The 14,530-nt window shown below is 44.1% G+C and overlaps 1 protein-coding gene across 2 annotated transcripts in view; it reads right to left on the bottom strand.

Moving 5' to 3' along the window:
* The window catches only part of LOC139753751 (protein Wnt-1-like), a 142,202-nt gene that overhangs the window by 12,808 nt on the left and 114,864 nt on the right, over positions 1-14,530 (bottom strand). The window lies entirely within an intron of this gene.

Genomic DNA, 14,530 nt, shown 5'->3' on the forward strand with positions numbered 1-14,530 from the left:
CATTTGCATTACTGATGGAGTTTTACTTTTATTCCAAATGCTTTTATTTCTCGGCTCAATTGCAATCTCTTTTCTGTCTATAGGTCAGTAATTAGACTACCAGTTTAACTCAAAATAAGTTTGCCCTGTTTGACGGACTTATCATTATTTGATTTTATTCATCAATGGCACAATTGTGTATAACTGTTGCGAGTTTTTCTGTTTATTTATTGCTTATGCAACTAACTTGTGTATGTGCTAAATAAGTTCTTCCCATGACTATGACGGTACGACCTTAAGCACGACGGAACGACGCCATGGGTGTGATGGGTGTCAGTATGCGGTAGGGTCGTACTGCAGCGATTAAGAGTCGTAGCGTCGTGATCAAGGGTCGTACCGTCGTGATCAAGGGTCGTAACATCGTGATCAAGGGTGGTAGAGTCGTGATCAAGGGTCGTGCCGTCGTGATCAAGGGTCGTAGCGTCGTGAGCAAGGGTCGTGCCTCGTGATCAAGGGTCGTAGCGTCGTGATCAAGGGTCGTAACATCGTGATCAAGGGTCGTAGCGTCGTGAGCAAGGGTCGTACCGTCGTGATCAAGGGTCGTAGCGTCGTGATCAAGGGTCGTAACGTCGTGAGCAAGGGTCGTAGCGTCGTGAGCAAGGGTCGTAGCGTCGTGATCAAGGGTCGTAACATCGTGATCAAGGGTCGTGCCGTCGTGATCAAGGGTCGTAGCGTCGTGATCAAGGGTCGTAGCGTCGTGATCAAGAGTCGTAGCGTCGTGATCAAGAGTCGTAGCGTCGTGATCAAGGGTCGTACCGTCGTAATTAAGGGTCGTACCGTAGAAATCAAGGGTCGTCTCGTCGTGAACAAGGTGCTAATATTCCATAGATCACATGGTCGTCATGCAATCCCTAGTATAGCAGTATTCTGGCTCTAACGCCACGTTCTTTTGCCTTATTGTCAGGTGTTGAAATGACATACAGGGATCCCGAAAAATCTGCTTCTCTTTTTCTTGTGACACAGAGTGACACAGACATCCCCCATACATGTGACTCAGGAGTGACACAGACATCCGTCATACATGTGGCTCGAGTGACACACACACACACACACACACACACACACACACACACACACACACACACACACACACAACCCTGATATAATGAAACAAGCAACCGCGATACATACGACAGAGTATGACACAGACAACCATGATACGTGTGACACAGCCCAGACACCTGCTACCACGGGCACCCATAACATCTGTGGCACAAAAGTGCCACTGGTGACCATGCCTACTTGCAAGACCTATTGACACAGAAGGGCAGAGCTTCCATGACCTCTTTGTTCCCGCCTATCTGGCTGCTCCTAGGCTCGAACCCTGCCTCGCTGGGCCAAGTCTCCTCCACCGCCCCCGACCATGACACTCTGACATACGAGCAAATATACCATACAACGTGGTAAGCAAAAGGAACCTCAACAGACCTTGAGCATTGTAGGAAACCGACCTAGCAGTCCTCCAGCTTGTAGGAGGATAGGACACCCCCGGGGCGCTCTGGACACACCTCAGGACTCGATCCCGACGAAGGCCTTGGAGCACGCCAAGTGGAGGGCTGAAGAATGTAGAAGACACGTTGCTCTTCAAGCACCGAGAGAGATGAAGAATGCGCACAAACACTGGCCACCAGGTGCGCCAGGATGGCTGGAACGTTAAGTGGACGTGGCCAGGTGTCTACACACACACACACACACACACACACACACACACACACACACACCAGCTGTCGTACACCAGGACGGAAGTTGTCGTGCATTTCATGCAAATTATTGGGCTTGAGTTTCTCATGAAGATTTTCGTCCTTATACCCAAGGATAACATTCACACGTCGTGGTACATAAATGGTCATGAAATATGAACAGAGATTCGGGAGTGGGAGGGGAAAAAACCCAGACAGCATAAGATATATTTAAAGATAATGCCCGACGAGATAGCCTTAAAGAGAAATAATAGTGTTGAATCATATCCATATCCGGTTCATTGTGAGGTTGAATCCTCTTTTTTTTTTTTTTTTTGCATCACCGACAGAAATACACTCAATGGTAACCAGAATGATATAACAATATTATCATATTAGTCACCAAGTTTAAATATAATCCAGTTTCCTCGTCTCATTTCTCTCCAAAACCAAAAACTTCCCAATTTCTTTCATTTGATTCCCAATTTGTTATTGTAATTGATGTTTATTCGTTTATACGTGTTGCTGTGTTATGAATGGAAAAGGTATCCGTAGTGGCTTCTGTATTACCATTGACCTTAGTACAATAATATCTTGACTTCTCTGGCCACCATCAAGTGGGTCTTACGGGAGATTCCATTGATTTCATATTCTTTATCAGCAGTTGTCTGTTAAACAGATAATCGTGTCACTCCTTGGTTGAAGGTGGTGTATATTCTGTCTGCTGGGGTTACCTTTTGGATTACATTTCTGAGTTGCAAACAACAGGTTTCATGGCTGTCAACGTGACCCTTTCTTAGGTTGACCCAGCTCCCATGTCTGCTGACGTGAACTTTACCTAGGTTGACCTAACTCCCATGTCTGCTCACGTGACCTTTGCCTAGGTTACCAAGCTCCCATGTTAGCTCACGTGATCTTTGCCTAGGGTGACCCAGCTTCTGCTAGCAAACCATCTCGTAGCAAGGTCACAGTTGTGGCAACGACGGAATTGTCTACAAACTCCCCTTCTACGTGTCTCGCAGTTATAATGGAGTCTTGGATTATAGAACGATCAACTTCAGTCATCAAATTCCAATTAAAATGGAAAATGTTTGCTATGCCAAAACCATCGTGAAAGGTTTGTTTTGCGCAGCAATTCTGCACATGGAGCCAAATCGTTTGAACATATGCAACTTTTATGACGCAAGGATATGCAAATTATCTCTGGTCCTGGAATAACAAACAGGCCAAAGTCTGGCGAAGGAAGCTACTGAAATCCTCAGTGTGCCCAGCAGTCGCTTGCAACCTCCCCCGCCCCCCGCGACAGCCATAGATCAAGTCCTGATAGAGTATCAGTGTCTGGAGATGTAGGATCCCATCCTCCTTGGCTACACTGGTCGTGTGATATCTCCATCTCGGATCTTCCTTATTGAAATCTCCCAGCGGAGCTTTTTGTGGCGGCTTCACTGAACCCCCCGTGTTCGAAGCGGGAGAGTCTCGACTCATGTTCCGGAACAGTTCCGACGACTTACTGAACTATTTTTCTGGCATTATGTGTGGATCTGTGTCACGGTAGTTAGTCAGATAAGTTTGAAGCTGATATCGATTGAAAGTTTTGTGGCACACGATGTCCCAGGGTCCGGAAGTGATAGAGGATTGGAGAGATTAACTAATTAAGAGTGTGTTGACGGTGATGATGGTGGGTGAGGGTCGAACCCCGTTAGCGTCCGCCCCGACAAGCACCTAAGTCCGTCTGAGAATTATTTTAATGACGACTCGAGTTTTGCCACTGCTGTGCGCAGGGAAGGTAAGCGAAACAACCAGTACCAAAGTCTTATGGGAGACTGGGCACCAAGCGACAGGGAATTAAAGAAGTTTGACTGGGAAGAACCGGTTCCGGGTGGTCATTATTATTAAGAGTGTAAGCTCGCTATCAGAGAGAGGATCTAAACCCGCCAGAGATAGACTGGAAACCGCATAATATCATACAATCTGTGTTACATGTTCTCCACCTTCTAATAAAGGAAGAGAGGCCAGTTTCTGTAGGAATAGGACATAGGTAAACATGATTGAAATGTCCGTTGATGTTAAGGATTAAGGAAGGGTATTGGGGGTATCAATAGCCCGAGCGTTGTTTAGAAGACTGGCGGGCGGGCCAGGTGCGCGGGGGAACGAGTCTATCAGGCCACAGAATGCCAACACCACCAATACATGAAGTTGCTTCGGATTTATGCACAGGCGTCCCTCAGTTTTGTTAAATGTTTTTTTATGATAGAATGACATCATCACGCCTTATGAATTTCTCTTCCGTTTGTTGGTTTATTTACAAAGGACGTACGATAAAATGTTTAAATTGATAAGAACATCTCTCATTGGGCATCACCTCTATCTGCGCCATCACCTCAGTGCGCCTGCGCAGCCCTTAATCGCGCGCTAAAATGGGCAACCAAAACCGCCTTCCATCGTCGTCATCGTCCCTTGGGTGGACTAACACTCGGACGAAAGTGTACTTCATCGAGCCCTGATGTTGTGGGAATAGCTAGGACCTCGGAGGAGGTTTGCGGACGTGTTTCGGAAGAGATGAAATAGGTAGGGCGAGATGAGGAATACTGCGGGAGAGGTGCACACTTACCTCAAGAACCTTCCCAGTTCCTCGTTCTTTTACCAGAATGTTTCACTTTCACTGTAGAAGCCTTCTACCCTTCCCTCCTGCCCCTCCCTCGGGTGACATTAAGGGAACATGAGCGCATGGTCACTCACACGATATCAGTGTCGCAAATGACGATAAACAACGGCCGCCATGTTCCATTTGCACAGTTTGGTAACGACCTATTGTTCAGTATCTAATTTTTTTCATATATGAGCGTCCTCTAGGTTGGGTGAAAGGTGTGTTGAAGTGAATGAAGTCATTGGGAGGCAGAGCCGGGTTCCCCCCCGCTGCGCCAGGTCAGAGGTCAAGCCATACTGATAACAAATGACTTGTAATATTCCGTTCAGACTGTAAGGCCCAGGCGCTCTCAGGGCTGCCCAGACCAGGGCAGGAGGGAGCTGGGGAGGGACCTGAGGAGGCTGGCCTGGGTGTGTGATTAACTATTTTGTGTGTTACGGAGAGAGAGTTTTACACCCGCGATGCCCCGTCTCTTAATCTTGTACATATGTACCATGTCCTTACTCCTTCCTGTACACACACACACACACACACACACACACACACACACACACACACACACACACCCACATACACAAACACACGCACCAGCCTAATGCGAGAACCCATCTGTAGACTATCTCTGAGGAGAGGATGACCAGCTGGGATTGGCTGTGGGCCGGCTGCCGCGCCCAGGATTCGAACCCAAGATGGCCTAAACCCCAGGTGGGTCCGTGCTCACTCATGGTCAGTAACGCTAACCACTGTACACGAAGGTGTATGTGTGTGTGTGTGTGTGTGTGTGTGTGTGTGTGTGTGTGTGTGTAAACATTCTCAGACAGTAGACACCTCAAGAAAATCAAGGTAATGACTAATGACAATAATGTTCCCTGTAAATATTACTCGGTATATATGTGTGTAATTATTCCTCTCCGTAGTGTAATCTGTTGTCATAACTGTGTTATAACCGTTACAGTAGTGTCAAGGTGTTACTGACCGTCACTGTTGTAACGGAATGATATTCTCTGCCACGTATATCAGTCAGTATCGATGTTACCTGTGATGTTCATATGTAGATCAGTCATCAGTGATGTTGTCTGATGTGTAGATCAGCCATCAGTGATGTTGTCTTATGTGTAGATTAGTCATCATTAACATCTATAACCATCAGTAACCCGTCTCCATTAATCAGCAATGGACTCATTATCCCAAATCACAATTAGTAGTAGTAATGTTATCAACTTTATGTCGCCAGTAATATATTCACCGAAGTGAATTGTTTTAATCAATAAACATCCCTGTGCTTATTTCGACTTGACTCTTAGAATTCTATCCTGTGAACTTTGAGTTCAGGATCCCTTAAAAAGCTTCAGATTCTTTTTCATGGTTAGTGTTTCATTCATTTCACTTGTTTTCTCCCATGCTATAACTGGTGTGATTCAGGGGTTCTTGTTTGCTGAGGAACTCCGGAACATTGGTTAAGGCACTGAGGTATTGTTTAGAAAATAGCACCCATGGCTATCGTACAGCAAAGATATAATGAGCGATGTAGTGCTATACTTACAATGGAAACGGAACTCTGTAAAATATCTCCAGAAACGCAATTTGTGCTATACAGTATATGTCCCACTTGCTATACCATATAAGACTTACTAAGGCCATATAAAATCCCATAGTTTCATGATATACTTCCCCCTCCATCTACATGAATAAGGAATTTAGGATAATATTACTGTGTTCCAGCAGATAACCTTGTTACAGACCGTGAGGTCATCTGTTATCTGGTGTTCCATGTACTCCCATGTATCAGTTTAGAACGTTCCTTGATCACACGGATGGGATAAGTCTGCGGAAATGTAACACCGTTGGTCGTACACAGAAACACAAACACACACACACACACACACACACACACACACACACTGAAGTAACTCTATTACATGAGCTTTGAGAGAGTACATCTATCTCGAGTTCAATCTCTTTTTTTTTTCTCTCTAAACCTTAACGTAACATTTCCTCGATCATGTATAGCTACCGCTACTATGGCATTACAGCTTTTGATCTAACTAAAGCTTGGGGATGAATCCCGACATGTAACTATACAATTTACATCATCACGACTGAGGCAGCTGTGGTCATAACTACCACGATATTAGATATAATTTCAACATTGACTCTAAAGTGGTCTCATAACTACATTGATCCTAACTCACTCACTCCCTTCCCCCCCTAAGCCCACATAGCCTGTGATACTCCGTCACAACTGCCCTTTTGATATAACTACAACCCAGTAAAGTACCGAGTGTAGTTACGACACATAATCTTATAAACTCTTCACAACAACAACGACTTCCCTCCCCCCGGTACGACAACAGCCTTCTCGACATTACAACCCTAACAACATGACCTCGTATTCAACCACGACCATCTCATACACAGTCTCATTCATGGACAGTTTTCTTACAACTCCAGTTTAACCACGGCTTCCACAACACAACCAGAACACTCGGTAAAAGCACAACCCTACAGATATATTCCATCTTTTTTTTTTCTTTTTTTTCACTTAATTGCGTCCCTTCCCAGCATATCTTTGTGCCTCTCAGCAAAGCCACAACTACCCACTCGATATGTCGTCGACCCCTTCCCAACATATCCCCCACCGCTCCTTCGTAATGCCTCAACATCCCCCCAACAAAGCTCCCATCACGACCTGGAGTAAACTACAACCCTCTCTACATCCTTGCAACAACCCCCTGCTTTACCGTCCTGTTTCATCCACGTGTTTCGAGGCTTCGATGTGGACGCCATCAGATCTCCCGTTATCTCCCACGTATCTCCGTTCCCTCGTCGTATCTCCAAGTCTCTCACATCGCCACCACGATCCCTCTGCCAGGCAAGTACGGCAACACCTCCGTCCACCTGCTTCTACATCTCCCACCACCACCACCACCACACACCTCTCTCCTCGCCACCCACTTATTTTCCCATCATGGAGTGCAATTATGGAGCGCTGAATTAAGCCAGTATCGTGCCTCCGAGTGAGTGGGTGTTCTCGCCACACACAGCGGGTCCTACCGACGACCCCACCCCGAGGGCCCCGGGACACACCTTTACACCTACACCTCCAACGCCACACGTAGGCAACCTATACAACGACGAAGTAAATACCTTCGATGACACACTTCCATGATGGTGCCTTCACGTTAGATGACGCTGACCAGAAGTCATCGCGTGAAGTTGTAAGAATGGCGGTGTAACGCAAACCTGGGCAGACGGTTTCTTGTATATTTCAACATTAGGAAAAAACTGCTGCCAGCAGATACTGCCAAGGCGAAGACCATCAACACAGTTTAAATGGCGGTCAGACAAGTATTGTAATGATGTTGACTATCAGTAAATAAAGCTGTTCAAGAATGATGATACGATTGTGCACGTATTTCAGTTTTACTTCGCGTTAAAGGAATGAACCTCCTCTCTTGGTCATTCAGCTCCTGACATAAGTTCAAGGTGTTTTCCATCTGTACTGTCCAATAGAATGTCCGCATCAGTATACCTTTTTTCCATAGTACATGGCGCTCCTTCAAAAACTGTTTTCCAGCTGGATGAAAGCGCCACAGAGCAGGGAGGAACTGTCTCCAATTATATAGATTAAAGAATTGTTATTATCCACCAGTGGACAATCTCGTCGTTATCTGTTATTTGTCTTACATACGATATCTGTTCACCAGGATTTAATCTCTTTATAGACCATCAGGTCTTCCACTATCTGCCTTTCCCCGTGTACTCGCCAGTGCACTGCTACCGTCGTACCTCGCTAACGACACCTCTACACCTACACTACAACACCTACACCCTCACGGTTACACCCAAGTCAGTCACTGGGGCTCTGTGTATGCCTCTACCCTCTCCATATGATACTCTCCAACACCTTCAGCCTGGCAGTCATATCTACACTTACTGCTGTATATCTACACTTTTTGATCTGCTTATCTACATCTACGTTCATCGGATGTACCCACACTTAAAAATCATTGGCTATGTATCCTTATACATACCACTAAACTTAGCCTTTCGCATATCTATCTACATCTTTCTTCAAACTTAGTATATTTAGAGCTATAAGTATTTCTGCATTAAAGTCTATAATCGTGTCTGTGCCTGTGTATCCACACCACTATGTACAAACCAGAATATACACACTTAGATTCACGCATTCTCTCATACTCGATCTTAGATTGTTATATATATATATATATATATATATATATATATATATATATATATATATATATTTTTGTTATACTTTGTCGCTGTCTCCCGCGTTAGCGAGGTAGCGCAAGGAAACATGAAAGAATGGCCCAACCCACCCACACAGACACACACAGACACACACACACACACACACACACACACACACACACACACATATATATATATATATATATATATATATATATATATATATATATATATATATATATATATATATATATATATATTAAATTCGTCTGATTTCGCATCTTTTTTTTTTAACTGTTAAGAAAATCTGCCCATTTTTCAAAGCGTTTTTGTAACATTATCATCATCTCTATCACTTATTTTGATGATCACTCTACTCACGACCCTGGCATGACTGATTCATTATCACCATCATCACCATTGTGTTAACAGTGAGTAATATGATAATCTTTGACTGTCATAGGAGTAAAATATCACCACTACTACTACTACTACTACTACTACTACTACTACTACTACTACTACTACTACGACTACTACTACTATTATAAGAACTACTCAGCACTCATCACTGTGAGGATCACCATTATCATCATCATCAGGCCAGTCTTTCTTGACCATCTTCAGTATGACTATCACCATCCAGTGCTCCACCCCCTCCCTCCCACCCACTCCTCCTCATCATTATTGGCCGTGTTCGGACTCCCCCTCAGGAAGTGGCTTCGGCTCCGCGGGTGGGACGGTGGTAGTGGGTGGTAGACATGGTTCCAAACACAAGTGGGAGTTTTGATGTACCTTATATCACCGGTTTTTTTCTTGTTAGTTATTAATTATTCTTGTTTTCTACGTCGAGGGGTGCCTTTAGTATTTCTTTTTTTTTTCGCATGGGGCTATTTAAGCTCATGATTACTGGTGTTGTGCGACGTAATGTTACCAGATTATCAAACGTAAATAGTGCTCCTTTCTTCTCTCTTTTTTGTTAAAATTACCTTCCACCTCTTTTGCATTTCCTAACTCTATTGCTTCTCTGCAAAGATCTTTTATTGAAATTAGCAGTCAAATACTTTGCATGAATTATTATCATAATTCATGATTATCCTAAGTATCTATAAGTGAAGTGAAGATTAATACCGATGTGAATAATTCCCAATCAAATCTCCCTGCATTTGCTATGCATCACACTCAAGTATCTTATTTCCAACGCATTATTCCCCCCTTCCTCCCCCCATGTCTTTCCTTTGTGTTTACATTCCAAGATTCACATTCAGACAACACCTTCAGAAATACTGTACCTTCAGACATTTCAATTTTCACCATTACAGACACTGACTCCTCCATTCGCACACATTTCATAATGCACCTTACGCCTTAGCCACCCCTCATCCACCCTATGCGTCAGCGTAGCAGCTGTCACGTCCACTCCAAGGTAACTAAGGCACTCCACCTCCTCCAGGTTATCCTCATTTAAACCTACACTTAAACCATCGTGTCTTTCCCTCTCTGTTACATCTCATTGTCTTGACTTTGTTCTCATTATCTCCATGTATATAATATGTGAATAGGATAATATGCTCTGAACTTGAGTCATTTCTATGAATATTTAACCACATGTAGTCTTCCTTATACATAATGTCTGCCTTCAGCACGACTTTCACGTTCCTTTACATCAGGAATTTGTGATAAACTCAGTAAGGAAGTGATTTTCCTCGGAGTCGATTCATTAAGAAAATCCTTCGCAAATGGCCCATTGTCTAGGACAAGAAGGTCGTTAATTCCTATGAATATTACCAGCGAATGAATGACCCGGGAAATTGATGGAAGAACTGTTGGTCAGAGGGACTGCGTCAGCTGCGATGATGAACACGTTTCACGCACAAGATTTCTCTTAAATTCCTCTGGCAGGACATAAAAATGACCAGCGGCACTACATGGTCAGTTCGCCGAGGCTGTAAATAACAATGGATTTTCCTCGTAATCAGATAGTCCTCTCTATCCCCGTAAGTATAACGTTAATAACCTCCAGAACTGTGCCACATCATTTTGCTTATGATGTTGCAGTGAAACCGTCTAGCAGTTGTGAATGGCATGACTTCCCTTGACAGTAAGTGGGAGTTGGTATTATCCGGAGCGGGAGAGAGAGGCAGGGTCCAGCGCTGGTCGGTTAGTGTACAAAATTTGCCACGGTTGGTGTGTGAGGGAGGCGGAGGCCTTCACCGACATCCTCATCACCAGGTCGACACCACACATACGCCTCCTGCTGGGTATGATTTCGTACTGGTCGTTGCTCGGCCCTACAGGGCGGGCCGAGGGTGTTAATGTTAGGTAAAGGTATACTGAGACGTTCCCTGTCTGTACTCGAACAGGAAGGTCGTCTGAAATTTAAGACTGCCTTTTTTTTCACCTCTATAGAATAACCAAATAACGAATTCAGGGATAATCATTAGAATCATTATTATTATGATAATGTTGATGATATTATCATCATAATGATTATCATTTCTATCTTTATTATCATTCTTGTTATTGCCTTTTTTATTATTATTGAACCCCAGGACCTCTTTTCTTGGGCCGCTACATACATCTTCGGGGCTGCATTCCAACCAGGAGTAGGGAAAGGACAGACTCCTTTACAACCAGAAATAAGTTCTTGACGAGACTGTAGTCCTATTCGGCCACCGATGATGGCACAACCTCCTTGATTGTGACGTACCCATTGTGGATGGTAGTCCAGCAACACCAACCCACAGGGTTGTGACCAGATGTAATCCCTCTGATTGGCATGATACGTCATCTTCCAATCGTCTGAGAAATCTCCTCTCAGTCCTCACTTTGTTTGTCGAGAGACGAATGGAAGTCTTCTCAGACTTGAAATTCGTACGTATACATGTGTGTGTTGGATTCAGGAAACGAGTGACTATTAGGGCAAACAAGAGGGGGTGATTGAGGATCAAAGTTCAAGTTCTTTTCATATGATTGCCCGCCTACCTATCTGCCATCTATAGCTCTATTTCCTCTGGGATTTAGCCAATGGCATCACCTTAGGGAAGGCTATATGTTCACACAGTCCTGCCAGTGACCATGATGATGATGTGGTGGTGGAGTCAACGTCTCAAAGTAACCCCGGGGAAAGTTGGGTGATGAGCACAGTTCTGGTGCGGATGGCCTCCCAGCGGCCCTGTGTGATCACCACACAGCTGTGGTGATGGTTATCTCGTTACAAGCGGCGGCAGTGGTCTGTGGTAGCTCTGGTCGGCGTGAAGATCAGCCCGATGATCGCACTGGTAGCCCTCCCTTGGGTGGATTGTGGTGGGTCGGAAATGGGTGGGTTGTGGTGGTTCGGAAGTGGGTGGGTTGTAGTGGTTCGGAAGTGGGTGGGTTGTAGCGGTTCGGATGTGGGTGGGTTGTAGTGGTGGGTGGGGAGTGAGTGGGTTAGTTGTGGTGGGTCGGGAGTGGGTGGATTATGGTGGTGGGTCGGAAGTGGGTGGGTTGTGGTGGGTAACAGAGGTGTCAGTGGTAAAAGAGGCTTTATTAGTAACAGTTACAGAGGCATCCTTGTTAACGGTAACAGGGAGGCCACCGGTAACAGTAACAGAGGCGTGATTGGTAAAGGTAACAGAGGCGTCATTAGTAACAGCAGTTTACATCATGACAATGATCAAGGTGACGTCCTACGCAAACTGGGCATAAATGACATTTTCTTAACACACTGTAGCCGTGACGATGATAATAAGGTGTTGGTAGTGGTGTCAGGCAGAGGGTACTCATGACGGTGGCAGTTGTGACAACAGCACTGAGGTGCCAGTACATGGGTAATGGGGGTAATCGTGACAGCAAAAAGAGCATAAGAGTGGTGGTGTCTGACTGACAACAGCAGGAGCAGTTCTTGTAGTGGTGTTGGCAGCAGTGACAACAGTTCGAGCACAGAGTATAGTGGTGAAGACAGTGACACCAAAAAGGGCAGAGAGTAGCAGCAATAGTAGTGATAGTAGCGATAATGATAGTAGTAGTAGTAGTAGTAGTAAGTAGTAGTGATAGTAGCGATAATAGTAGTAGTAGTAGTAGTAGTAGTAGTAGTTGATGATAATAGATAGCAGTAATAGTAGTAATGATAGTAACAGTGATAGTGGTAGTAGTAGTAGTAGTAGTAGTATTAGTTGATGATAATCGATAGTAGTAATAGTAGTAATAATAGTAACAGTGATAGTGGTGGTGGTAGTAGTAATAGTTGATGATGATAGATAGTAGTAATAGTAGTAATAATAGTAACAGTGATAGTGGTGGTGGTAGTAGTAATAGTTGATGATGATAGATAGTAGTAAGAGTAGTAATAATAGTAACAGTAGTAGTGGTAGTAGTAGTAGTAGCTTCGGAAGTAGCATAGGCTAATGGTGGTTGACGATGGTGTCTCGAAGCAGTGGTGGTGGTGGGTAGTTACCAGCTCAGAGACAGAGATGCTGGTGGTGGGTGGTTGTGGTTGAAGAAACATAGGTTTATGGTGGGCAAGCTGGTAGGTGGGAGGCCAGGCACTAATTAGGTTACCTGAGTTTACCTGGGTCCACCTCTGGCGAGGAGGGGAGTGGGAGGGGGGGAGGGGGGATATCGGTGGTGGGGAGTCGGGAGTGGGGGGGGGGGGGTGTTCTTTTGTTGTCTTGAGTTAAAAGGTCAGGGAGGGGATGACCTTCTTGTCTTAATTGGAATTTAAAGGAAAAGTGGTCATGGGTAATTAAGGTCACTTAGTGAAGCTAGTCATTATGTTCTTAGGTTGGGCGACGTCATTTCCACATGAATTAATCACCATGGGAAAAACATCTGAGATAAAAGTCTAATTAGGATCTCTCGTATAATTTCGTTTATAATGATGATTACCTTTGTGGATAATGACAATTTTCTATTGAAATGTAAATGATGATAATCATATTACAACCATATCTAATGACCAGAGAAGAAGTGACACCACATTTGAATTTGTGGATAAACATATTATCTACCACTTCTGAAACCACAGCGCTCAGGAAGCTGGCCACGTCCACTGGGCGGGACCACAGCTTAAAAAGTGTGGTGGTGCGTTGTGTGTCTGTACGTGGAGAGAGAGAGAGTTCAGGGCGACTGAGTGGTAAGAGTTTGGTGTCTTGATTGTGGTAGATACACATCGTGGATAGGAAGAGCCCTGGGATGTGCTAAACCGGTGATGGTAGAAATGTAGGGATGACGTAGACAGGGAAAAGTATGACTCGTGTTTGTCTGGAGAGTGTAGTTCCACAAGGATGTATGTCTGGTAGGGTGGGTTTCAAACTGAGCTGGGTGGGCGATTGTTTACCGTTTGTAGGTTCATTTCAGTGTATGTGTGTTTTAGGAGACTTATGTTTGCTGTGGATAGGACTGTTAGTAGAATTTGTTGAAGTGAGAGGTGGTGGTAGGCATTCAATTTTCACTTGGGGTTGATGGTCAGTTATAGATCGATTTGGGAAGAAGGAGTCTATTGCTGTTGCAGAGATTTGAGTGCCAGTCATGTGGAGGTAGGATTGCATTGGGAAGATCTATTTCTTGTGTAGCATTTGTGGTTGCTAGGTAGCTTAATGAGTGTTCTGTGTGCTGGATTTTGTATTGTTTGCAACTTCATATAATTGTTTTGAAGGGTGGAAGACCAGTTCCAGGCAGGTGAGGCGTAATTTAGAGTGGAGCGGATGAATTGTTTGTAAAAGTTAGCTTGTTTTCGATTTAAGAAACTTATTGTTTATATATATATATATATATATATATATATATATATATATATATATATATATATATATATATATATATATATAATCACCACTGTGTCCGAACATCAACAGAGAGCACAGTATATAACTCTACCCCAAAGACAAATTACAGAACACACGAGTATAATATATATAGTTCTGACATTACAAGGCACATATAACACTACATACTACTGACACCAGAG

The sequence above is a fragment of the Panulirus ornatus genome, chromosome 2 (genome assembly GCF_036320965.1).
Source record: "Panulirus ornatus isolate Po-2019 chromosome 2, ASM3632096v1, whole genome shotgun sequence".
Taxonomy (NCBI): Eukaryota; Metazoa; Arthropoda; class Malacostraca; order Decapoda; family Palinuridae; genus Panulirus; species Panulirus ornatus.